The sequence below is a fragment of the Pelodiscus sinensis genome, chromosome W (genome assembly GCF_052426305.1).
Source record: "Pelodiscus sinensis isolate ZL-2025 chromosome W, ASM5242630v1, whole genome shotgun sequence".
Classification (NCBI taxonomy): domain Eukaryota; kingdom Metazoa; phylum Chordata; order Testudines; family Trionychidae; genus Pelodiscus; species Pelodiscus sinensis.
The window spans coordinates 10,444,661-10,468,013 of NC_143084.1; the positions used below are offsets into that span (position 1 = coordinate 10,444,661).

The following is a 23,353-nucleotide window of genomic DNA, read 5'->3' on the forward strand; positions in this document are numbered from 1 at the left end:
AAGACCGGACTTGGATGGACTGACCTTGGAGATATGGGATGTGTTCTGGGACATCCTTGGCCCAGACCTTGCCGCGTGCCTTCCTGACTGCTTCCACCTCATTACCCGAGCCAATTGCATACATTGCAGCTGGTCCCCTTCTGAACCGCGCCAAAGGTAATCTGTAGACGCTTGTGCTTTACGCTCTTCACTTCCCCACCATTGTGTCCCACCCAGATAACAAATGGTGGGACCTCTTACCTCCAAGAGAGGGTGGGGAGTCCCAGTGGGCCGGTCTTTACTCCACCTTGGTTCCGCAGCCCACCAGGGATATCAGCTGGAGAATCCTCCACAGTGCTGTGAGCACGGGTGTGTACTTGGTGCGGTTCACCCCTGTTCCCGACATTTGCCCCTTCTGTGGCGTGAGGGAGACCCTAGCGCACGTCTACCTTGAGTGTGCCAGGTTACAGCCCCTCTTTCGGCTCCTCCAGAACCTCTTGTTGAGATTCTGGCCTCACAAAGTCACAGGACTGCCTTATCAACCTCCTGGCGATAGCCAAGATGGCCATTTACAAGATCAGGGAGCAGAGGTTGGCCAAGGGAGGGGCCTGTGACTGTGGGGCTATTTTTGCTCCTGTATCTGGGCAGAGTTTCACTGGGTGGCATCCATTGGCTCTCTCAAGGACTAGGGGGCAGTGCATGCTGTCTGGGTCTCTCTGCTCGGTGTCCCTGTCCAGTTCCCTCAATGTAGCCCTTTGACCCTCACATCCGTCCCTGTTTTCTATTGGATTTGTCCCCCATAATCATTTGGCGTTTTGGGTTCTGTGGATCCTCCCCATAGGCTGTGGGGGAGGTCCTTTAGATATAGGTGGTCTTGTGTCCGCCCACCTCCCAGACTCCAATAGGACTACTTTTTTATAGCCTTCTGCTGACCTTGTCACAGGAGGCTTACCTAAATTACTCGTTTAGGTTTCTGATCCCATTTGGAGAAAGGTGTCCTGGGAAGCTGGGCTTAAAACTGCATTTTCCTTGGACAGGAATAGTCTCTGTGTCAGTACTGCTCCTCGAGGGTGTGTGTGTGTGTGGGGGGGGGGAATTGATCTTGGCTCTGTGCCTTGGCTGGGGGAGACCAAGGAGCCGGCCCAGCAGAACAGGGTAGTGAGAAGCCCCAGAGAGCAGGAAAGGCTTGTCAGCACCCCGGGGAAGCACACCCATGGATAAGTCCCTTCCATGGCAAATTACCTGGTCAGAGCCTACCAGTTGGGGTGGACATGTGACTGCTTAGACTCAAAGGACAGAAGAGGCTGTTTTACAGGTGATCACCTAGACACTGAGGGAAACACCCTTGATGGCTTTCATTAGCACATTTTTAAAACCATAAACCATTCCATACGTTATAACTTTACACACAATGATACATACACCAAAATAAGATATACAGATCCAGCATATTGTGACATTAAAATTGATAGGTTACATGAGGTATTCTGTCCAAAGCATTTTGGAGTCATGCACATTTGTGTCCAGAAGTCAATTTCATAAAGCATGGAAGGGGGTGGGGTGGGGTGGGGGGGAGAAGACCATCACAGTGGAATTTGTTGTTCCAGCCAAAGCACTACCAGGAGTTAAGGAGAGGTCTGAAAGGTGATAAGGTGATATGATTTAGACATCCACCAAGAGCATGAATGCTGGGGATTTCTCACTGGCTACGTCTACATTGGCCCCTATTCCGTAATAGGGATGCTAATGTAGCACTTTGGAATAGGCAAATCCGCGGGGGATTTAAATATCCCCCGCGGGATTTGCATTTTCATGGCTGCTGCTTTTTTCCGGCTTGTAGATAAGCCGGAGAAAAGCGCCAGTCTGGACGCGATCCTCCGGAAAATAAGCTCTTTTCCGGAGGATCTCTTATTCCTACTTTCATTACGGAATAGGGGCCAATGTAGACACAGCCACTGTGTTCAAGGAGTGAAATGGGAGTGCACATGAGTTTGTGGGAGAAGCCCCTATCAAGGCTGATGTAGCTGAGGCAGAGTCAGTGCAGTAATAAGCAATTCACTTACTGGTATTGTACCTTTTGCATATGATTTGCAAGGCCAGCCAGGATTGGAGCATAGAGCCTGGAGGCCTCATGTGAGGTCAGGGACGGTGGATAATGAGAGGGGATATGGTGACAGAAAGAAACAGGTGGGAAGACCCTCCTGCCAAGCAGACTGCACTCTGAGGAATAGTCAAACGTATTCACCAATGGCAAGTCATTCCTGAACAACCTCATTGCCTTCTATGATGAGATAACTGGCTCTGGATATGGAGAAGGCGATGGATGTGATATACCCACACTTTTACAAAGCTTTTGATACAGTCTCCTATAGGGATTTTAAATTTAGATTAATGGGCTAATCGAATAGTTGATGCAATTTGCATCGATTATTCGATTAGTCGATATGGGCACCTCCACCTTGGAAGTGTAGCAACAGGCTTTTGCTACACTTCGAAGGTGAAAGTGCTGCAGGAAGCATGGGGCCAGCGGGGGACTCAAGCAGTCCCCCGCTGGCACCATGCACCCCACAGTTTTTCAAAGCAGCAACACCGCATGGAACCCAGGGTCAGCGGGCCCCGGGCTGCATGTGGAATTTCAAAGCAGTAGCGCCATTCGGAGCCCAGGGTCTGGCCCCAGGCTCCACGCAGTGCTGCCGCTTTGACGCACCCCCTCCTCTTCCCCCTTCCTGCCTCTTTCTGATAGAGGCAGCAAAGGGGGTGGGGAAGTGACTATCTGAGTAGTGTGTTGACTATCCAATAAGCATTTGCTTATCTGATAGTTGACTAGTCATTCACATCCCTAGTCTCCCACAGTATTATTAACAGCAAGTTAAGGAAGTATGGCTTGGATAAATGGACTGTAAGGTGAATAGAAAACTGGCTAGATCAATGGCTTGATGTCTGGTTGATGGTTTCAAGTGGAGTGCCCCAAGGGTCAGTTCTGGGGCTAGTTTTGTTCAACATCTTTTATTAATGACCTGGATGAGGGGATGGATTGCACCCTGTGATGTAGTGGGGGTGTTGTTACATTCACTCTTTGCTGTATTGTGCTGTGTGTGTGTGTACATGTACCTCAGTTTCCTCCCCCCACTGAAGCACTCTCTGCATGAGGGGGGAGACTCTGAGCATGACTCACTGCAGAAGTGTATTGGGCCCAGACCCCTGAGGGCCAGACTTAGGAGATAACAACTCCCGGCCAGGAAAGGAGACTAAGGAGAGGCGGAGCTGAGTCCAGGCTGGGCAGTAGGGCTTGGGGGATGAGTCAGTCTTGGCTGGGCTAGAATGAGAGATGAGGCTTGGAGCAGGAAAAGGGGGGTGAAGGACTCGGGAGGCCCCCCCCCCCCCGAGAGGAATAATGCTGCCTACTCTCGGGGCCTGTGTTAACATTGATCCTAAGCTATGCTGTGTCCCTGTGAACCAATAAACCTTCTGCTCTACCTACTGGCTGAGAGTCACATCTGGTTTCAGATGGGGGTGCAGGGTCAGGGACTCCCAGATGCACCGTGACAGTGGATGGTTCGACTGCACCCCATGGATGGAGCATCCGGCAGTAAGTGACTGGGGTGCAGTAGAAGGAAGGGGGCTTGCGAGAGCCAGGTGTGCTGGAGGCAGTGAGAAGCAGTTTCAGGGAGCAAAGGGGCAGGCGACTTAGCCCGAGTGGGGCCTCGGAGAAGGAGTGTTCCCCAGGACCGTGGGAAGTGGCTCTAGAAGGCAGAGGGGGCTACAGTCTATCCCCAGGGGGAGTGACGCTCAAGGAGGCTGGCACACTGAGGGGTTCTTCCTGGGAATTGTGGAGTGCTGTAGCATTGGCCTGTGAGTCTGCACCCTGGGAACAGCAGGGAGATGGCCTACAACCGACTCCTTAAGGCAGGTGTGGAACTGTGCAAGGAGAGAGGCCTGCCTGTGGGGAAATTGAACAAGGCCCAACTAGTTGCCCAGCTGGAAGAGAATAATCGTTCCAGGGGCTGGATCCTGTCCCAGCTGGGAGCAGCCAGACACCCCCTGGGAGCACTTCAGCCTCTGAGACAGGATAGAGGGCAGGAGACCACCAGACAGACACAGTGCCCACCAGGCCACGCTTGGCCAGCAGCAGCTTGTCCCAAGCAGGATCCCCCTCGGCAGATCTGTAATGGCTGGAGATTGAGCTACGGCTAAAGGAATTAGAGGCACAAGAGAAGGAGCACTGTTCTTTACCCACCAAGGGCTGTCCATCTTCATCCCATCTTCATCCCATCTTGCGTCACTTAGCGCATTAGTCCGGAAGCCCACCTTGTCCGTGAATACAGAGGCAAAGAAAGCATTGAGTACTTCAGCTTTTCCCACATCATCTGTCACTAGGGGTACACGTCTAGACTACATGGCTCCGTCGACAGAGCCATGTAGATTTGTTTGTTCGGCAAAGGGAAATGAAGCCGCAATTTAAATAATCGCGGCTTCATTTAAATTTAAATGGCTGCCCCGCTCTGCCGATCAGCTGTTTGTTGGCAGATTGGGGCAGTCTGGACGCTCCCCTGCTGACATGAAAGCCCTTTATCAACCTCCCCGATAAACCTCATCCTACGAGGCATAATGGGGAGGTCGACAAAGGGCTTTCAGGTCAGCGCGGGAGCGTCCAGACCAGCGCGCTGAGCGGACAAACAGCTGATCAGCTGTTTGTAGGCTCAATGCGACAGCCATGTAAATTTAAATGAAGCCGCGATCATTTAAATCGCGGCTTCATTTCCCTTTGCCGATCAGCCTCATCTACATGGCTCCATCGATGGAGCCATGTAGTTTAGACACATCCTAGGTTACCGCCTTCATCCAGTAGGGGCCCCACATCCTCTCTGATCACCTTCTTCTTGTTAACATGCCTGTAGAAACCTTTCTTGTTCCCCTTCACATCCTTAGCCAGTCGCAATTCCATTTGCGCTTTCGCCTTCCTGATAACCCCCCGGCATTCTCGAGCTATACCTTTTAAACTCCTCCCTGGTCATTTGTCCAGTTTCCACTTTTTGTAAGCTTCCTTTTTGTCCTTAAGTTCACCAAGGATTTCCCCTGTAAGCCAGTCCGGTCTCCTACCATGTTTGCTTCTCTTGCTACGCAGCGGGATGGTTTCTTTCTGTGCCTTCAATAAGGCTTCTTTAAAATACTGCCAGCTGTCCTGGACTCCTTTCCCCTTCATGTTAGCATCCCAGGGGATTCTGCCCATCAGTTCTCTGAGGGAGTCAAAATCTGCTTTTCTGAAGTCCAAGGTGCGTATTTTACTACTCGCTTTTCTTCCTTTGGTCAGGATCCTGAAATCTACCATCTCGTGATCACTGCTTCCAAGGTTGTCACCCACCTCCACTTCCCCTATTAGTTCCTCCCTGTTTGTGAGCAGAAGGTCAAGCTGCGCACGGCCCCTGGTTGGATCCTTCAGCACTTGTACCAAGAAGTTATCCCCAACATTCTCCAAAAATTTCCTGGATTGCCTGTGTACTGCCGTATTGGTCTCCCAACAGATGTCAGGGGGATTAAAGTCCCCCACAAGAACCAGGGCCTGCAATCTGGAAGCTTCTCTCAGTTGTCCAAAGAAAGCCTCATCTACCTCATCCACCTGATTCAGTGGCCTGTAGTAGACACCAACCACAACATCAATGCTGTTGTTTGCACCTCGAAACTTAACCCATAGACTCTCAACAGGTTTTTCTCCCTCTATATACTGGAGTTCTGAGCAATCATACTGCTCTCTTAGGGTATGTCTACACTACCCCGCTAGTTCGAACTAGGAGGGTAATGTAGGCATACCGCACTTGCAAATGAAGCCCGGGATTTGAATTTCCCGGGCTTCATTTGCATAAGTGGGGCGCCGCCATTTTTAAATCCCCGCTCGTTTGAACCCCGTGCCGCTACACGGGGCACGAACTAGGTAGTTCGAACTAGGCTTCCTAGTTCAAACTACTGTTACTCCTCGTGGAATGAGGAGTAACGGTAGTTCGAACTAGGAAGCCTAGTTCGAACTACCTAGTTCGTGCCCCATGTAGCCGCGCTGCACGGGGTTTGAACTAGTGGGGTAGTGTAGACATACCCTTACATATAGTGCAACTCCTCCTCCTTTTCTCCCCTGCCTGTTCTTCCTGAATAGTCTATACCAGGGGTTCCCAAACTTTTTGAGACAGGGACCAGTAAGTCCATTCACGAGCTTTTAGAGGACCAGTAACATTCATTTGCATATGTGCATATTCATTAAGCAAATGATGAATATGCAAATAAGTTTCTGGTCCCCCCCCAAAGCCGTCAGTGCCAGCTTTAGCAAAACTTCTGCTACGGTCACCCACAATATTCTTGCCAGAAAGTTAAGGGAGTATGGATTGGATAAATGGACTGTAAGATGGATAGAAAGCTGGCTAGACCAGGGTTTCCCAAACTTTTTACTTTAGTTGGAACCCATTTTTTTAGTACTGTTTTTTGCAGCCCCAAAATATAAATGCATATTAAGAAAAAGAATGAAAAATGAATACATTTTCACTGTGTATTATTTATTCACAATAATAACAGTACATAACATAAATCTTAATTATAATTTAACCAGTAGAATTTTAACAGTTGTAAAGTCTGTTTATTTATAATTGAATGAGTTGAAGTCATTTGTGTGCACTTTATAACTTTTAAATAACTAAAAAGAGAACTAATGGGAAGGGTGATGTTGTTTTGCATCACATAGCAACTTTGTCAGGAGCAAAAGAAGAAAGTTTTATCCTCAAATCTGGTTCAACATTCAATCTATTTCTATATTTATTTTTGAAGAAAACCAAAGACGAGAAACTCGTTTCACACTTATATGTTGTGACAAAAGGCATTAAGAATTTGACTGCTTTCTCAGATGAATGTGAATATTCATTTCTACAACTCAACCAAAAATCAATCAAGGAGAGTTTATCAAAGTTCTCTTTTAAGGCAGAGTCACAGGAAAGTTCAATTAATGAATCCACTTCTGATGCACTCAATTGTAGTATTTCTTCATTTTCAGTGTCAACAGTAAATGGGTTCTTAATCCACATTTTACTGGCGTCAATTGGAGGAAAATATTCATTTAAAATTGATGTTCTTGGATTGCTGCAGAAATCGCATCTGAGATATTAGTTTCAGTATATTTTTTTGTAATTCAGTTAAAGTACAAAAAGACTTAAGTTTCTCTTGTTAACTTGCTGTGCTCATAAATGAAGTTTTTAAATTGTTGCCTCAACTGTTTCATTAACTTTGAAAATATTAATTTTAGTGCCTTGTAAATTCAAACTTAAATAATGTAAAAGACAAAATATGTCACATAAGTAAGCCACCATTGTGAACCAATCAAATTCATGAAACCTGTCTTTAAATTTAAATATAACATCTTTTGCCGATGGAGGGTGTCGGCTCCAGGAACAATAAAACTTCATCCTTCATTTCAAAGAGTCGTTTCAAAATGTTTCCTTTCGACAGCCATCGACTCTCACAGTGTAGTAAGAGATGCTCATGTTCACTTCCTAATTCGTTGCACAAAGCAGTAAAGATTCTGGAATTCAAAGGACGAGCTTTTATATAATTTATAAACTTCACACATTCTTGAAGAGTGGAACTCAAAAGTGATGGCATAGTTTTCACAGCTAGTGCCTCTCTGTGATTACTGCAGTGCACCCATACACAGTCAGGCACTACAGCTCGAATCTGCAGAACAAGCCCAGTGCAAGACCCTGCCATTGCTCGAGCCCCATCACTGCTCAGTCCAACACACTTTTTCCAGTCAATATCGCTTTGAATAATAAAATCATTGATTAGCTTAAAAATGTCGGCAGCCGTTGTTCTTGTTGGAAGTGGTTTACAAAATAAGAGATCGTCTTGAATGGAGCTTTCATAATCATATCTAACAAAACACATCAAATTGGCAGCATCTGCTATATCAGTGATTTCATCCACTTGTAATGCAAAAAACTGACTATTCTGTAGTCGATGAATGAGCATTTCTTCAATATTTTTTGCTATTTCTTCAATTCTACGTTTCACTGTATTGTTGGATAAAGACAGAGAACCCAACTGATTTCCCTTTTTTCCTCCATAAATATGGGATGTAATACTATTCAATGCAGGAAGTATTAACTTTTCACCAACAGTATGTGGATAACCTGTCTCGGCTATTAGTTTTGAAACTTCATATGAAGAGCCCATTGAAAGTGTACTTTTCATGCTTTTTTTTAGCAAAAGCTAATTCATTTCTCTTATTTATGAAAAAAATCTATGGGCTTACTCACGTATTCTGGATGTTTGCATTCCAAATGGCGTTTCAGTTTTGATGGTTTCATGCACTAGTTGGATAGTTGTGTGTGACAGATTAGGCATAATGGCAAGTGATTATCACTACCAACACTTCTAAAACCAAATTTCAAATACTCATCAGAATAATTGCGGGTCCAAGGAGTTTTTATCTTCTTATTCTCACTTGTACTAGGCTGCACACTTGTACTAGGCTGCACAGCATTCAAACATTTTTTAGTTGTATTTACAGTCACATTCTTCAGCCATTTATCCATACTGAAGATGAAAATGAGAGGCTGTGTTATTGAAAATAAATGAAGAAAGCTTAAGCAGTTAACCTAAGAGGACATGCACATTGTCCCACTGTGCAGAAACAAGCTGAGGCTGCTGTATCACGTGACAGGAAAACCAATGACACAAGCTTGGTTGCATGAAAATACACGTGCTTCCAGAGAGATGAAGCCCTTTCCCGCTGCCCTTGCCAGGTGGCCTGCGCTCCCCGGCACTGCCAAAGCACTGTGCTGCTCCAGAGAGCCCGCCTCCTGGAGGAGCCACTGAAATCCCATAAGAAGTAGTCCGCCACTCACCCATGGAGACCGCCGCCGTCCAGCAACCGTGGCTGCATCCTCCGTCCAGCCCAGGCCAGGGCTCGGGGGACGCGGCGCCGCACAGGCCAGCTGGGAGGCGGGAACTCCCAGCTGCATCCTCCGTCCAGCCTGGGCCAGGGCTCGGGGACGTGGCGCCGCACGGGCATGCTTGGAGCCCAGAACACCCCGGCAGCCACGCTGAGGCCCGGTATATTTTTGCCGCAGCCCGGTACCAGGCTGCGACCCATAGTTTGGGAAACGCTGGTCTATACCCTTCTATGACAGTGCTCCAGTCATGCGAGTCATCCCACCAAGCCTCTGTTATCCCAGTTAAATCATATTTCTTGGACTGGACCAGGGCCTCCAACTCTTCCTGTTTGTTTCCCAGGCTTCTCGCATTAGTGTACAAACACTTCGGGTAACCAGTTGATTGCCCTATCTTCTCCATTCGAATCAGGGGTCCTCCTTTCTTGCTCGTTCCTCTTTGCATTTCTTCCCAGTATCTGACTTTCCCACTTCCCTCAAGGTTTTGGTCACCGTCCCCCGACGAACCTAGTTTAAAGCCCTCCTCACTAGGTTTGCAAAGCCCTCTCTGCGACACCACCTGGGCCACCACGCATTTACGTCCTCAATTCGACAATCCCTGCCCAGTCCTTTCCCTTCAACAGGGAGGATGGACGAGAACACCACTTGCATTCCGAATTCTTTGATCCTTCTTCCCAGCGCTACATAATCCGCAGTAACCCGCTCAAGGTCATTCTTGGCCGTATCATTAGTTCCCACGTGGAGAAGCAGGAAGGGGTAGCGATCCGAAGGTTTGATCAGTTTGGTAAGCCTCTCAGTCACATCCTGAATTCGAGCTCCCGGTAAGCAGCACACCTCTCGAGATTCAAGGTCCGGACGGCAGATTTATGGCTCAGTCCCTCTTAGGAGGGAATCCCCGACCACCACCCCCCGTCGTCTTCTTTTGGGGGTGGTGGTCGTGGAACCCCCATCCCTAGGACTACACATCCCATGCCTTCCAGTAGATGGTGTTCCCTTGCGGTTTCTTCCTTGTGAGGTCCCTTCCAAATCATTCAGCACTGCAGAGCCTGTGGAGAGAGCCTGAAAGCGATTACTTACCTCTATAGCATTGGGGGATTTCTGTGCTGGCCTTTTTCCCCTTCTAGAAGTTACATGCTGCCAGTTCTCTTCCTGGTCCCGTACTGCCCTCTCTGGCTCTTCTGCCTGCCGTGCTTGCAGGATTAAACGCTGCCTTCTATCGAGGAAGTCTTCATCCTCTCTGATCGAGCGTAGGGTCGACACTTGGGCCTCCAGTCCTCTAATTTTTTCTTCCAAAATGGTGACCAGTTTGCACTTAGTGCAGATGAAATCCCTTCTTTCTTCCGGGAGGAAGACAAATATGGCACACGCTGTGCAGGTAACAACAGCAGACCTATCACCATCCATACCTGCTGTCCTGGACAAAGGATTTAAAAGAAAGGCAAGAGAACCTCGCACCCTTCCCAACTCCTTCTCTAAACTCCCTGTTAGCACTCACCTGTTCGCAAGCTCCTTGGTCGCTTGCTCACTGCTTTATAAAGCCCTGGACTGCCTGAAAGTCCCTCCCCCTACCAAGGCTCAGCCAATCAGAGGCTTCTACAATTCAAACTTTAATTAGAAGCCAACAGTTTCCACCTGCCAGTCACAGCACACACTCCGTGAAGGGGAGGGGGAAGGGAGAAACAAAAACCCTCACTCACAAACACAAGCTCAGCACACAGCAAGAAAGCCCCAAACACAAGACACACTGCAGACAGCCACTTCCCTCAAGAGTCCTGTATCTGCTACTCCTTTACCTGGAGAACTCCCTCTCTAAACTCCCTGTTAGCACTCACCTGCTGCACAAGTTCAGGCTGACCCCTGAGGTGTACAGGAAAAAGTTCCAGGGTGTGCAGAAGGGCCCCGAGGAGACCTATGTAGACTTGGACTCCCGCCTGATACAATACTTCCGCAAGTGGGTGTTCAGGGCTGGGGCCCAGACTGTAACAAAGGGAGTGATCAAAGGCCCCCCCCTTGCTGTAACAAAGGCCCCCCCCTTGCTTCTGTCCCCTTTTTAGTCTCTCCCTCGCTCCTTCTTTCCACTCCCCTTCCAGGTTCCACCTCTTTCACCTAGCCCGGTCCCGGGTGTGGTGGATTTCTCGGCGTCCGGTCAGCTCCCAGGTTGCCCGTCCCACTGGTGCTTGCGCCGGCTGCTGACGGGTCGCTCCCCTCCCGGGTCGACGGCTGGGTGTCTCGCTGGGGCATTCGGCGCTCCTCCTGGTTGTTCGGTGCCTGTGGGTTTGAGAGCACAGCCAGCTCCTGCTCTCTCCCCCCCCCCCCCCCGCTTCTCTCTCCTCCCTCCTCCCTTTTGTCCTCACGGAACGGCGTCACAACACACCCTGGTGTCGGCGCCGGCCGGGCGTCACTGGGTCCTAAGGCCCACGGGTTTGGGCTCGGGTGCTGACGCACCTGCGCAAGCATCCCCGCGCCCGCCGTTCAGTGTAGCGGACGCGTCTGTGCCTGGGCGGCAGGCTTCCACCACCGGGCCACCGGTAGTGCGCAGGCTGGATCCCCTGTCACACACCTCCCCCTTTTGTATCTCACTGTCCTGCGCTTCCCCTATCTGCTTTGCACACCGCGACAGAAAGTCGGCGTTCGCGTGAGCTCGCCCTGCCCGGTGCACTATTTGAAACTTGTACTGTTGCAAAAATAAATACCACCTCATTATACGGGGATTAGCCTCCCTCATGTTGTGCATCCATTTCAGCGGTGCGTGGTCTGTCATTAACAGAAATGGGTTACCCAACAGATAGCATCGAAGAGATTCGACTGCCCACTTAATTGCTAGTGCTTCTTTCTCTATGGTAGAATATCGCTGTTCCCGCAGCAGCAGTTTACGGCTTATATGCAGGATGGGGCGTTCCTTGCCTTCCTGGTCTTGGGATAATACGGCCCCTATCCGTACATTCAAGGCATTTGTTTGTACTATGAACTTTTTAGAAAAGTCCGGTTGCGTCATTAACGGCGCCCTCGTGAGGTGTTGTTTTAACTGTCGGAAGGCTCCTTCACACTGCTCTGTCCATTGCATCCTCTGGGGGTGCCCATTCTTCGTCAACGGGGCCGCTACCGTGGTGAAGTGGGGTATGAACCTCCGATAATAGCCGGCCAAGCTTTTTGGTGCTCAGTGTCCGGTAATTGTGCACAGCTTCCACCTTGTTTACTTGCGGTTTCAGGTGACCTCTCCCTACGACATATCCCAGGTACGTCACTTCTGATCTGCCGAAGGCACACTTGCTCGGGTTGGCCGTTAACCGGGCTTTCTCGAGGGTTTCCAGAATGGCCCGAATATTCCACAGATGGTCCTCCCAGGATGCACTGTAGATGACAATATCGTCGATGTATGCCGCAGCATACATCTGGTGGTCACATAAGATTTTGTCCATTAACCACTGGAATGTCGCCGCGGCCCTATTTAATCCGATCGGCATTGTTAGAAAGTGGTATAGCCCAAAGGGGGTGGCAAATGCCGTTTTCTCCTGGGAGGCGGGCGTAAGGGGGATTTACCAGTATCCCTTTGTGAGATCGATCGTGTATAAGTACTGCGCCTTCCCCAGTCGTTCCAGAAGCTCCTCTACCCGGGGCATGGGGTACGTGTCGAACCGTGACAGTGTGTTGATCTTGTGAAAGTCTATACAAAAGAGCAGGGAGCCATCAGGCATAGGGACTAGAACTATTGGGCTCTTCCACTTGCTCCTAGACTCCCGAATCACCCCCATCTGCAGCATTTTATGGATTTCTTCTCTAACGGGCTCCCACATTTTCTGCGGCAGGGGACGGAGGGGTTCGCGTACCTTTTGTTGGGGGATGGTCTGGATGTGGTGGCTGGCCAGGGTCGTCTTTCCGGGCTGTGCTGACAGGACGGCCGTAAACTCCTGGAGGAGGGCCCTCACATCCTCCCTCTGGTGATGCGTCAGTTCTGCTCCGAGGGAGGCCTCCCCTGCTGGGGTGTCCAGGTCCCCTCCCCAGGGTCCTAACTCGGGCTCCGAGGGCTGCAGTGTGACCAACATGCCTTCCCAGGCCTTCCATCTTTTTAGCAGATTCACGTGATATATTTGCGTGCTTTTCCGTCTGTCTGTCAACCTGATTTCGTAGTCCACGGGCCCCACTTGCAGGAGGACCTCATAAGGGCCCTGCCATTTAGCCATCAACTTCGACTCGGAAGAGGGTAAAAGCAGCAGTACCCTGTCTCCCGGCACAAATGGGCGGGGTTGTGTCCCCCAATTATAATATTGGGCCTGTTTTGCTTGGGCCCGTATCAAGTTTTGCTAATTCCCCGGCTACCTTTAACTTTTTCCTTAGGTCTAAGATATAGGGTATTGTGGGTGAAGGGGACGAGTCCTGTCCTTCCCAATCTTCCTTTAGGAGGTCCAGGATCCCTTGCGGTTGCCTCCCATATAGTAATTCGAATGGGGAGAAACCCGTGGATGCTTGGGGCATCTCCCGCATCGCGAATAGGAGTGCTGGCAGAAAAAGGTCCCAGTCCCTTGGGTCCAACCCCAAAAATTTCTTCAACATCGCCTTTAGGGTCTTATTGAAACGCTCCACCAGTCCATCTGTCTGGGGGTGGTAAACTGAGGTACGGAGCATTTTTACCTTCAGCAGTCGGCAAAGTTCCGCCATTACATGCCCCGAAACGTTCGCCCCTTGGTGGGTCAGTATTTCCTGGGGTATACCTACCCTTGCGAATATCTTTACCAGCTCGGCCACCAGTATGGGGGCTTTGGTCCCCTGGAGGGGTACGGCCTCCGGGTAGCAGGTAGCATAGTCTATTAAAACCAGGATATACTGGATGCCCTGCCTTGACCTTTCCAGTGGGCCCACCAGGTCCATGGCTATCCTTCTGAAGGGAATGTCCACCACAGGGAGGGGCACCAGCGGAGCCCTGGGCACGTTCTTCCCCCCAGCTCGCTGGCACTCTGGGCAGGACTCGCAGAAGTCTTTTGCCTCTTTGTACACCCTGGGACAATAGAATCATTGTAAGATTCTCTGTAGCGTCTTTTCAGTTCCCAAATGTCCGGCCCAGGGGTTGGCGTGAGCTATATCCAGTACCTGCCACCGGAACTGCGAGGGTATCAGTAATTGCCAGGTTTCCCCCATCTCCCCGGGTGGTTGAGTACCCTTACCTCGAACCATGATCCCCGACGCGTCGTTGCCTCCTCGTTCGTACACCGGCCGGCTTGCTCCCAGGCGTGTTTTAGGGATGCACCCTCTCTCTGCTCCTGGAGAAAGTCCACCTCATCCTCCACCGCCTCCAACCGCGAGCGTACAGGTGCCGCTTCCGCGGCTTGGGACTCCGCTGTTCTCCAGTCCGCCGGTTGTTGTATGGGTCACCCTCCGGCCTCCTCCGCCATCGTCTTGCCCCACTCCTCGACAAGGTGTCGAAAGCCGGGCCAGTCTCATCCCAGGATCACCGGGTATGCCAGCCTCAGGGCCACCGCCACCCGGCATGTCTCTTGCCGTACTCCCTCCCTTATGAGTACCCACCGAGTGGGATAGTGCTGAACGTCCCCGTGTATGCACCGCATGGCCACGGGCTGGCCCTCTTGACCCCCCCTCTGGTACTAACTCTGCCCGGACCACCGTCTGGTTACACCTGGAATCCACCAGGGCCTACACGCTTTTCCCCTCCGGGCTTACCTGGACTGTGATCTTGGAGCCGTCTCTTCCTCGGGCTTGCTGGGCTACTGCCGTCACCCGCCCGTACGAGCAGTCCATGAATGGACAATCACGCCGGTAATGGCCCTCCTGCCCACACTCAAAACAGGCGCCTTGCTTCTCGGGTTCCAGTGGGTGGGCCTGTGCCCCTTCCCTCGGTCTTGGGGCGTTCTTCCCCTGGCCCTCCGCTGAGCCAGGTTGCGCTCCTTCTCCCCATCTTCTCCATGGTATTGGCAGGGGAGCCCAGGTCCCTCTTCCTCTCGCTGACCTTGCCCTCCCGCTCACCGGCTTGGTCCTGGGGCTCTCGGGGCTTGTCCTCTCCTCTGTCGGCCACCATGTAGTTCTCCAGGATGGAGATGGCTTCCCCGAGGGTCGTGGGTTGGTGTCGTCGCACCCACATCCGGCTGTCTGCTGGCAGAATCTGTAAAAATTGATCAATCACGAACATGTCCACGATTTGCGTGGCCGTCTTTTTCTCCGGTTCCAGCCAACGGGTGGCGGCCTCTTTAAGTCTCTGCACTACGGCCCTCGGCCGCTCTCCCAGCCGATACTTCTCCGATAGAAACCTTTGCCTATGGGTTTCGGGGGCCTGATCTAGAATGGCCTCCTTAACCTTGTGGTAGTGTAAGGCATCTTGGGCCGACAGTCCCCTATAGGCCCACTGGGCCTGGCCCGTTAGATAGGGGGCCAGCAAGGTTGCCCAATGCTCTTCAGGACATCGGGCAGCTGTGGCTACCCTTTTTAAATGTTAAGAATGCTTCTGGGTCATCCCCGGGGGTCATTTTCACTAACCTTAGGGGCAACGCCAGGGCCGACCCTACCCCTGGTCCTTCCCCTTGGGTCGCGAATGGGTTCGGTCCCATTGACCCTGCCCCCTGTTTGACCCATTGTTCGTGCTGTCTGTCATGATTATGATGGTTAGCCAGCAGCCTGGGGATTAAGGGGTTAACTACACCTAGCCAGGTGGAGTGACCAGTAGGAATGTAGATGGGACTTTCAAACTGGGACAAAGGAATTTGGGTTTTTTCCTTTCTCCTTTTGTCTCTCTGTGGGAGTCCTCTGCAGCTACAGGCAGGGACAAGCATGTCTCTCTCTCTCTCCAAGACACCATTCTTCACTTTCTGTAAATAGGGTAAAGTTTAGATAGTTTTGTTAGGTTTTATTGTTTTAAGGGTTGGATATGGGATTGGGTTTATTCCTAAAATCTAGGTTTTCAAGATTTTGGGGGAAGTTTTATACCAAAGCCTGGTAGATAAGGCTTTGGGGTACACTTGCTAGCCCCCACTTCTGCATTTATCATGCCAGAGTGGGGAAGGAGCCATGACACTGTCTCTGCTGGTGCTCCATCAGTTCTCTAACTAACTGTTGCTGCTCCCTCTGTTGGGGTACGTCTACACTACAGCGCTAATTCGAACTAACTTAGTTCGAATTAGTTAATTCGAACTAAGCTAATTCGAACTAACGCGTCTAGAACTAAAAACTAGTTCGAATTAGCGTTTTGCTAATTCGAACTAGCGTGTCCACACTGATTGGACGCAGGGGGGCATTTAAGGGCACCTGAAACCGGTTCTGGCACGGCATCAGGTCAGTAGTTGCTTTGTGTGGCTGCTGTCTGAGGCTATCTGAGGCTCGAGCTTAAAGGAACCCCCCTGGACAGCCGGTTCTCAGCTTTTCCTGCTTGCTTGCCAACCTCGCCGAGGGACAGCAAAGCGTTGGTCTCTGTGCCCGTCTGTGTCGGTGCTTCCCTTGGGGGGGGCCGCCGCAGGTGGCAACATGGAGCCATGGCTCGCCCTGCACCTTCTGGTGCACGTTCTGGACTTGCTGGAGCACACAACATGCCGCCACCACGGGAGGGATGTTGTGCTCGGCCAGGTCCAGACGGGTGAGGAGGCATCGAAAGCGGGCTTTCAGTCGCCCGAAGGCCCCCTCCACCACGATGCAGGCCCTGGTCAGCCTGGGATTGAAGGCCTGGCGGGAGGGATTGAGGTGCCCCGTGTAGGGCTTCATCAGCCACGGCTGCAGTGGGTAGGCGGCATCCCCCACCAGGCACATGGGCATGTCCACGTCCCCGACCCTGATGTGGCAGTCGGGGAAGAAGGTCCCGTCCTGCAGCCTCTGGCACACGGAGGAGTTGCGGTACACCCGTGCGTCGTGTGCTTTGCCGGACCAGCCCACATTAATGTCCGTGAACTGTCCCCGGTGGTCACACACGGCCTGCAGGATCACGGAGAAGTACCCCTTTCTGTTGACGTACCGGGACGCCTGGTGTTCCGGGGCACGGATGGGGATGTGCGTCCCGTCGATGGCCCCCCCGCAGTTGGGGAAGCCGAGGGCGCCGAATCCCCGGATGACGGCGTCCGGGTCGGCGAGGCGGACCACCCTGCGGAGCAGCACCCGGTTGATGGCCTTGACCACCTGCGGAGAGAGACACAGCAAAGCGCCAATCAGTGGGGCGCCCGGGTGGCTGGGAGCGTGCGTGCCCTGGCAGTGCCCCGCGCCCCACTCCCGGAAGCAACCCCCCCGGCGGCGTGTAGTACGGCCGGGACAGCCCGACCCCTCCGGTGCGGGGCGCTTTCGCCTCCTCCCGCCCCCTCTTTGTCCCTTGGGCGGCCCATCCCCTCCTCGCAGCCCCCCTCCCCCCCGGCTCGGTGGCCGACGAGTGCCGTACCTGCATGAGCACCGCTCCGACGGTGGATCTCCCCACGCCGAACTGGTTCCCGATGGATCGGTAGCTGTCCGGCGTGGAGAGCTTCCAGAGGGCGATGGCCACCCGCTTCTGGAGAGGGATGGCGGGTCTCATGCGAGTGTCCCTTCTTAACAGGGCAGGGGCGAGCCACTCGCAGAGCTCCAGGAAGGTGTCCCTCCTCATCCTGAAGTTCTGGGTCCACTGTCGGTCCTCCCAGCGCTCCAGGACGATGCGGTCCCACCAGTCGGTGCTGGTGTCCAGACGCCAGACGCGGCGGGGCACGCCGGTGCCGGGGCGCCGCCGCGGCTCCTCCACGGCCCCCAGGGCGGCCAGGCGGAGAGGCAGGGGGCTGACGTTCACCAGGTGGTGCCAGGCAGCCTCAAGCCATTGGTGGCAGGCTTGCAGCAGCAAGTCCAGAACGTGCACCAGAAGGTGCAGGGCGAGCCGTGGCTCCACGTTGCCACCTGCGGCGGCCCCCCCCCAAGGGAAGCACCGACACAGACGGGAACAGAGACCAACGCTTTGCTGTCCCTCGGCGAGGTTGGCAAGCAAGCAGGAAAAGCTGAGAACCGGCTGTCCGGGGGGGTCCCTTTAAGCTCGAGCCTCAGATAGCCTCAGACAGCAGCCACACAAAGCAACTACTGACCTGATGCCCTGCCAGAACCGGTTTCAGCTGCCCTTAAATGCCCCCCTGCGTCCAATCAGTGTGGACGCACTAGTTCGAATTAGCAAAACGCTAATTCGAACTAGTTTTTAGTTCTAGACGCGTTAGTTCGAATTAGCTTAGTTCGAATTAACTAATTCGAACTAAGTTAGTTCGAATTAGCGCTGTAGTGTAGACGTACCCCGTAAAATGAGGATTACCTAGTTCGAACTAAGCGCTCCGTTAGTTCGAATTAAATTCGAACTAACGGAGCGCTAGTGTAGCGCCTAGGAAAGTTAGTTCGAACTAACGTCCGTTAGTTCGAACTAACTTTGTAGTGTAGACATACCCTTGGTTTGTCAGCTGCTGGAGCAGCTGAGTTTGCTGTTGCTGCTGCTGCCGCTGGCTCTTGGCCAGCTACTCCAGCAGCTTCCTGGTCTCCATCTCTATTCCTCTGCTATATCTAGCCCCTCACCCTAGACATGCCCTTTTTTTATATATATATATACCCACGTTCTCCACCAGTGTAACAAAGGGAGTGGTCAGGTGGGCTCCACCCCAAGGCCCTCCCCCCCTTTGCTTCTGTCCCCTTTTTAGTCTCTCCCTCGCTCCTTTCCACTCCCCTTCCAGGTTCCGCCTTTCACCTAGCCCGGTCCTGGGTGCAATGGATTTCTTGGCGTCTGGCCAGCTCCCGGGTTGCCCGTCCCACTGGGGCTCAGGCCAGCCGCTGACGGGTCGCTCCCCTCCCAGGTCGATGGCTGGGTGTCTCGCTGGGGCATTCGGCACTCCTCCCGGTCGCTCGGTGCCTGTGGGGTTGAGAGCACAGCCAGCTCCTGCTCTCCCCCCCCTTCTCTCTCCTCCCTCCTCCCTTTTGTCCTCCTGGTACGGTGTCACAGCACGCCCCGGCGTCAGCTGGGCGTCCCTGGGTCCTAAGGCCCGTGGGTTCAGGCGCCGACGCACCGCTCAGCGTAGCGGCCGCGTCTGTGCCTGGGTGGCGGGCTGCTGCCAGGCTTCCAGTAGTGCGGGGGCTGGATCCCCCATCACACAGACCACAGAGGACCTGGTTAAGCTGATAGTCCTGGAACAGCTCTATGAAATTTGCTCACCTGACCTGAGACTGTGGCTGAACGACAGGAAGCCGGAGGACCTGCTCAGCGCAGGGAAGCTGGCTGATGAGTTCAGAGACAGTCAGTCTGGGTGTGAAAAGGAATTCTAGAGAGACCAGTTCTTGGCTGTGCAACTGGGGGAAGCGCCTACGGGGCGGGTCCAGAACGACGGTGCCAGCAATCCTCCCCCCAGAGGACCAGCCAGTACCCAGGCAGACCAGCCAGCCCAAGGGAACCCATGGGACCTGACCTGCCATCACTGTGGGCAAAGGGGCCACAAGCGAGCTCAGTGCCCCAAACCTACGGACAGGCTCCACAACCCGAGACTTCCCAGGGTTAACTGGGTGGGCCTGGAGGAGGAGAAGGCTGCCCCAGTGGCAGGGGCTGGCAGGCTGCCCTCAGCTCAGATGAGGGAGGCCGGTCAGGCCAGCTCCTCTGGGAGGCCTGGTGCTCCAGAGGCAGGTTTCTCAGTGTACCGGGTGGGGGCAGGGCGGCCCCTGAGGAACGAGTGCCTCATGCCCCTGGAGGTGGATGGCAGGAAGGTTATGGGTTACTGGGACACATGGGCAGAGGTGACGCTGGCCCAACCTGAGCTAGTGGCCCCGGACCACATGCTGCCCACCGTTCAAGGTGCCTGTAGCCCGGGTACATCTGAAACGGGGGGCTAAGGAGGGCCCCAAGGAATTGGGGGTGCACCAGCACCTGTCTGCTGAGGTGCCAATGGGCCAGGACCTTCAGGATTGGCCAGAAGGACCCCACAGTGCTCCGGTCACTACCTGTAGCCAGAGCCGGTGAGGAGCCCATGGCCCTGACCCTGGGGAGGGCACCCTGTAGGGGGCACAGGGTTCCATCCCAGCAGACAAGGGGCCCCAGGGGGTCAGGCTCAACAAAGCTGGGACCCTGGACACAGGCAGTGAGGGAGAATGGGTCCCTGTCCCTTCCCCAGCTGCTGAATTCCAGGCCGAGGTGCAGGCAGATCCCTCAGTGCATAAGCTGAGGGGCCGGACTGGCCTCGGTGCAGTTCAGCCCCTGCGGGGAGGCTGCTGAGAGAGGTTCCTGTGGGAGAGGGGATTCCTGTACCAGGAATGGCTCCCCCAGGGAAAGCGGAGTCATGAGGGGTCCAGCGGCAGCTGGTGGTTCCCCAAAGGTATTGCCACAGGCTGCTGCACCTGGCCCATGACACCCCATTCTCGGGGCACCAGGGGATCCAGTGCATCCAGCTGAGGCTGCTGCAGAATTTTTACTGGCCGGGGATCTTTGCAGCTGTGCAGCAGTACTGCTGGTCTTGCAACTCTTGCCTGAGGATAGGGAAAGCCTGAGATAAGAGGAAAGCTGCCTCGGGTGCCCTGCCTATCATAGAGGAGCCTTTCTAGAGGGTGGCGATGGATCTAGTGGGGTCCCTTGGCAAGGCGACCCAGATGGCGAAGAAATGCATCCTGGTAGTGGTGGATTTCACTACTCGCCACCCTGAGGCCAGGGCTCTGCCCTCTATCGAGCAGGCAGGCCCCGCCTCCATCCATCCTGATTTGGCCAGGCCCAAGGAAGGGCGGGTGGTTCGGTTGCCACTGAGGGAGGGGGCTCACCCCAGGGGGAGGTTTACTTGCTTGTTCCCACTAACTGTGAGTGGCCCTCAGGGGGTGCTGCCTTGTTCCCTCTGCCACCCCCTCCCTTGCAGGTGATTGACACAGACAGTGAGGCGCCACCTCATTTGCCTATCTCCGTGGCCAGCGAGGTCCATCCAGGGGCCCAGATGGAGGAAAACCCTGCTGTGCCGACTCCCTCAGTGCTGAGTGCTGAGCTGCGCCAGTTCCTTGCGGATACCTGCGGGGCTAAGGATAAGGTGCAGCTTGCCCTTTGGCACTGGGGGGGACTTTAACTACATCCTCAGGCCCACAAGGGCCCTTTTGCAGGAGGGGAGAGGTACCAAGAGGCAGGACATCATGGCTTTCCCCCCTGCCCGCAAGTTCTGTGATGTTCTCCTGGTTGGGTGGAGGCCTGCCAAACCACCTACTCAGTGGCCTCCTCCACCTGGGTCAACTGGGTCAAGAGCTCTGGCCTGGTGGTCAGGGACGGGTGGCAGGCTGGCTTCCTCCTACCCACGCTTCAGGCCATCAGGTGGAACTCGGTTCTTCTGCTCTATCTCGGCATCTTTCTATCCACCACACCTCCTTCTCCGCCAGAGAACTGGCAGGGTTTGAAGGCCAGGGTGGGTGAGTGGCTGTGGAGATGGACAGGACTGCTCCAGTGTCTCCCCCTGTGGGGGAGGGCACTGGTGCTGAACCAACTGGTCCTGTCCATGCTCTGGCACTGGCTCAACACCCTGAGCCCAGCCCTGGAGGTCCTGGCCTGAATCCAGAGGATAGCCCTGGAATTCTTCTAGCCAGGACTGCACTGGGTCTCTGCAGGGGTCCTGTGTCCCCCCCTGCATGGGGATATGGCCTGGTCTGCGTGCACAGCCAGGTCCAAACATTCTGCCTCCAGGCCCTGCAGAGACTCTTCTATAGTGCACCTCCTCCAGACCTGGAAGCTGTTCTCGGCGACTAGGTCCATTGTGGCCACCGAGGGAGCAGACCTCCTCGCGGAGTCCCTGCTCCACAATCCAGCCTTGTGTGTGCAGGTGGCGGAGTCTCCCGCGGTGCGCCGGAGGTTGATCCTGGTAGAATCCACCAGGGTCAGAGACCTCCTGGAGTATGACAGCGGGGACTGGATGGATTCCCAGGCACTCGCTTAGCGCATGGGGCTCTGCACCCTCTGAATCCCCCAGCATGTACTCCAGGAGGTGAATGCGATCCTGTTGCGGCCCGCTCTCAATTTCCCATAGCAAGCCCTGTGAGAGGATGCCCCCCACTGCAAGCCCTCCAACCCTCTTTCTCGGGCCCCTGTTCTGCAGGCCCCCCCCCCCCCGCCTCCCCATCCCTGCACCCCCAGCTGGCTGCAGGATTTGCAGCCTGTCTGTCTTCGAACTGCACAGAGACCATCTGTACATGCTCGTGCGCCATATGTTGAATTTCCTTACCCTTGTGTCCCGCCCCGACACCAAAGGACGGGACCATCTAAGACCTGTTGTGGGTGGGGAACCCTGGTGGGCTAGTGTGTATTCCATTCTGATTCCATGGCCCATCGGGGACATCAGTTGCTGGCCAGAGTGGCAGCTGGAGTGCTCTGTGTGACTTGTTTGGTGCCTTATAGGGAAGGACTCCAGTCTTGGGCTGTAAGTAGCCCTGGTTTTAAGCAATTTGCCCTGATTTGACACTCGCAGCAGTGCCCAGACCAGCCTGATATGTTACAGAAGGCTACCGGTATATTAGGTTGCATTAGTAGAAGTGTTGCCAGCAGATCTAGAGCAGTGATTAGTCCCCTTTATTCAGCACTGGTGAGGCCACATCTGGAGTATTGTGTCCAGTTCTGGGGGCCCCGTTACAGAAAGGATGTGGACGCATTGTGGAAAGTCCAGCGGAGGGAGACCAAAATGAGGAGGAGGCTGGAGCACATGCCCTAAGAAGAGAGGCTGAGGGATTTGGGCTTATTTAGTCTGCAGAAGAGAAGAATGAAGGGGGATTTGATAGCAGCCTTCAACCACCTGAAGGGGGATGGAGGATGGAAAGAGGCTGTTCACAGTGGTGATGGATGGCAGAACAAGGAACAATGGTCCCGAGTTACAGTAGGGGAGGGCTAGGTTGGATATTAGGAAAAACTATTTCCCTAGGAGGGTGGGGAAGCACTGGAATGGGTTACTTAGGGAGGGGGTGGAATCTCCATCCCTAGAGGTTTTTAAGTCTCAGCTTGACAAAGCCCTGGCTGGGATGATTTAGTTGGGATTGGTCCTGCCTTGGGCAGGGGGCTGGACTTGATGACCTCCTGAGGTCTCTGCCAACCCTAGGATTCTGTGATACAGGTGCTAGTACCATTAACAAGCTTTGTAGAGGCCAGTAAATTACTGAGTGTCAGGTACCTAGCAGATCAGAATGGCACCTGAGAATGATTTCACTGAGCTGCAGAGAAAAGATCTCAACATGTATATGTCCCTGGCCTGGCCCAGACCTGCTCTTCTCTATAAACCATGTGTCATTGCTCATACCCAAGATTGTAAACCTGTGCCTAGTCTGACATTTTGTTGGCTGATTAATCCCCCAAGGGCTTTGCCCCAGGCTAAGGCATTGCCTCTTTGCTGACTTACAAGCTGTGCTGACGTTCCCATTCTGTGCTAGTGTTGGCCTTGCACAACTCTCTGAAGACCTAGGGCCTTCTCTTGACAAATGAAACCACCTTGGCTGTATGCCCTGGCTTGGCCATTCTAAAATGTCTCCAACAAAGCTCGTGTTGG

General features: G+C 53.4%; 1 protein-coding gene across 1 annotated transcript in view; it reads left to right on the forward strand.

The window, feature by feature from the left end:
* The window catches only part of LOC102454332 (scavenger receptor class F member 2-like), a 264,639-nt gene that overhangs the window by 200,370 nt on the left and 40,916 nt on the right, over positions 1 to 23,353 (forward strand). The gene's annotated exons all lie outside the window — the stretch shown is intronic.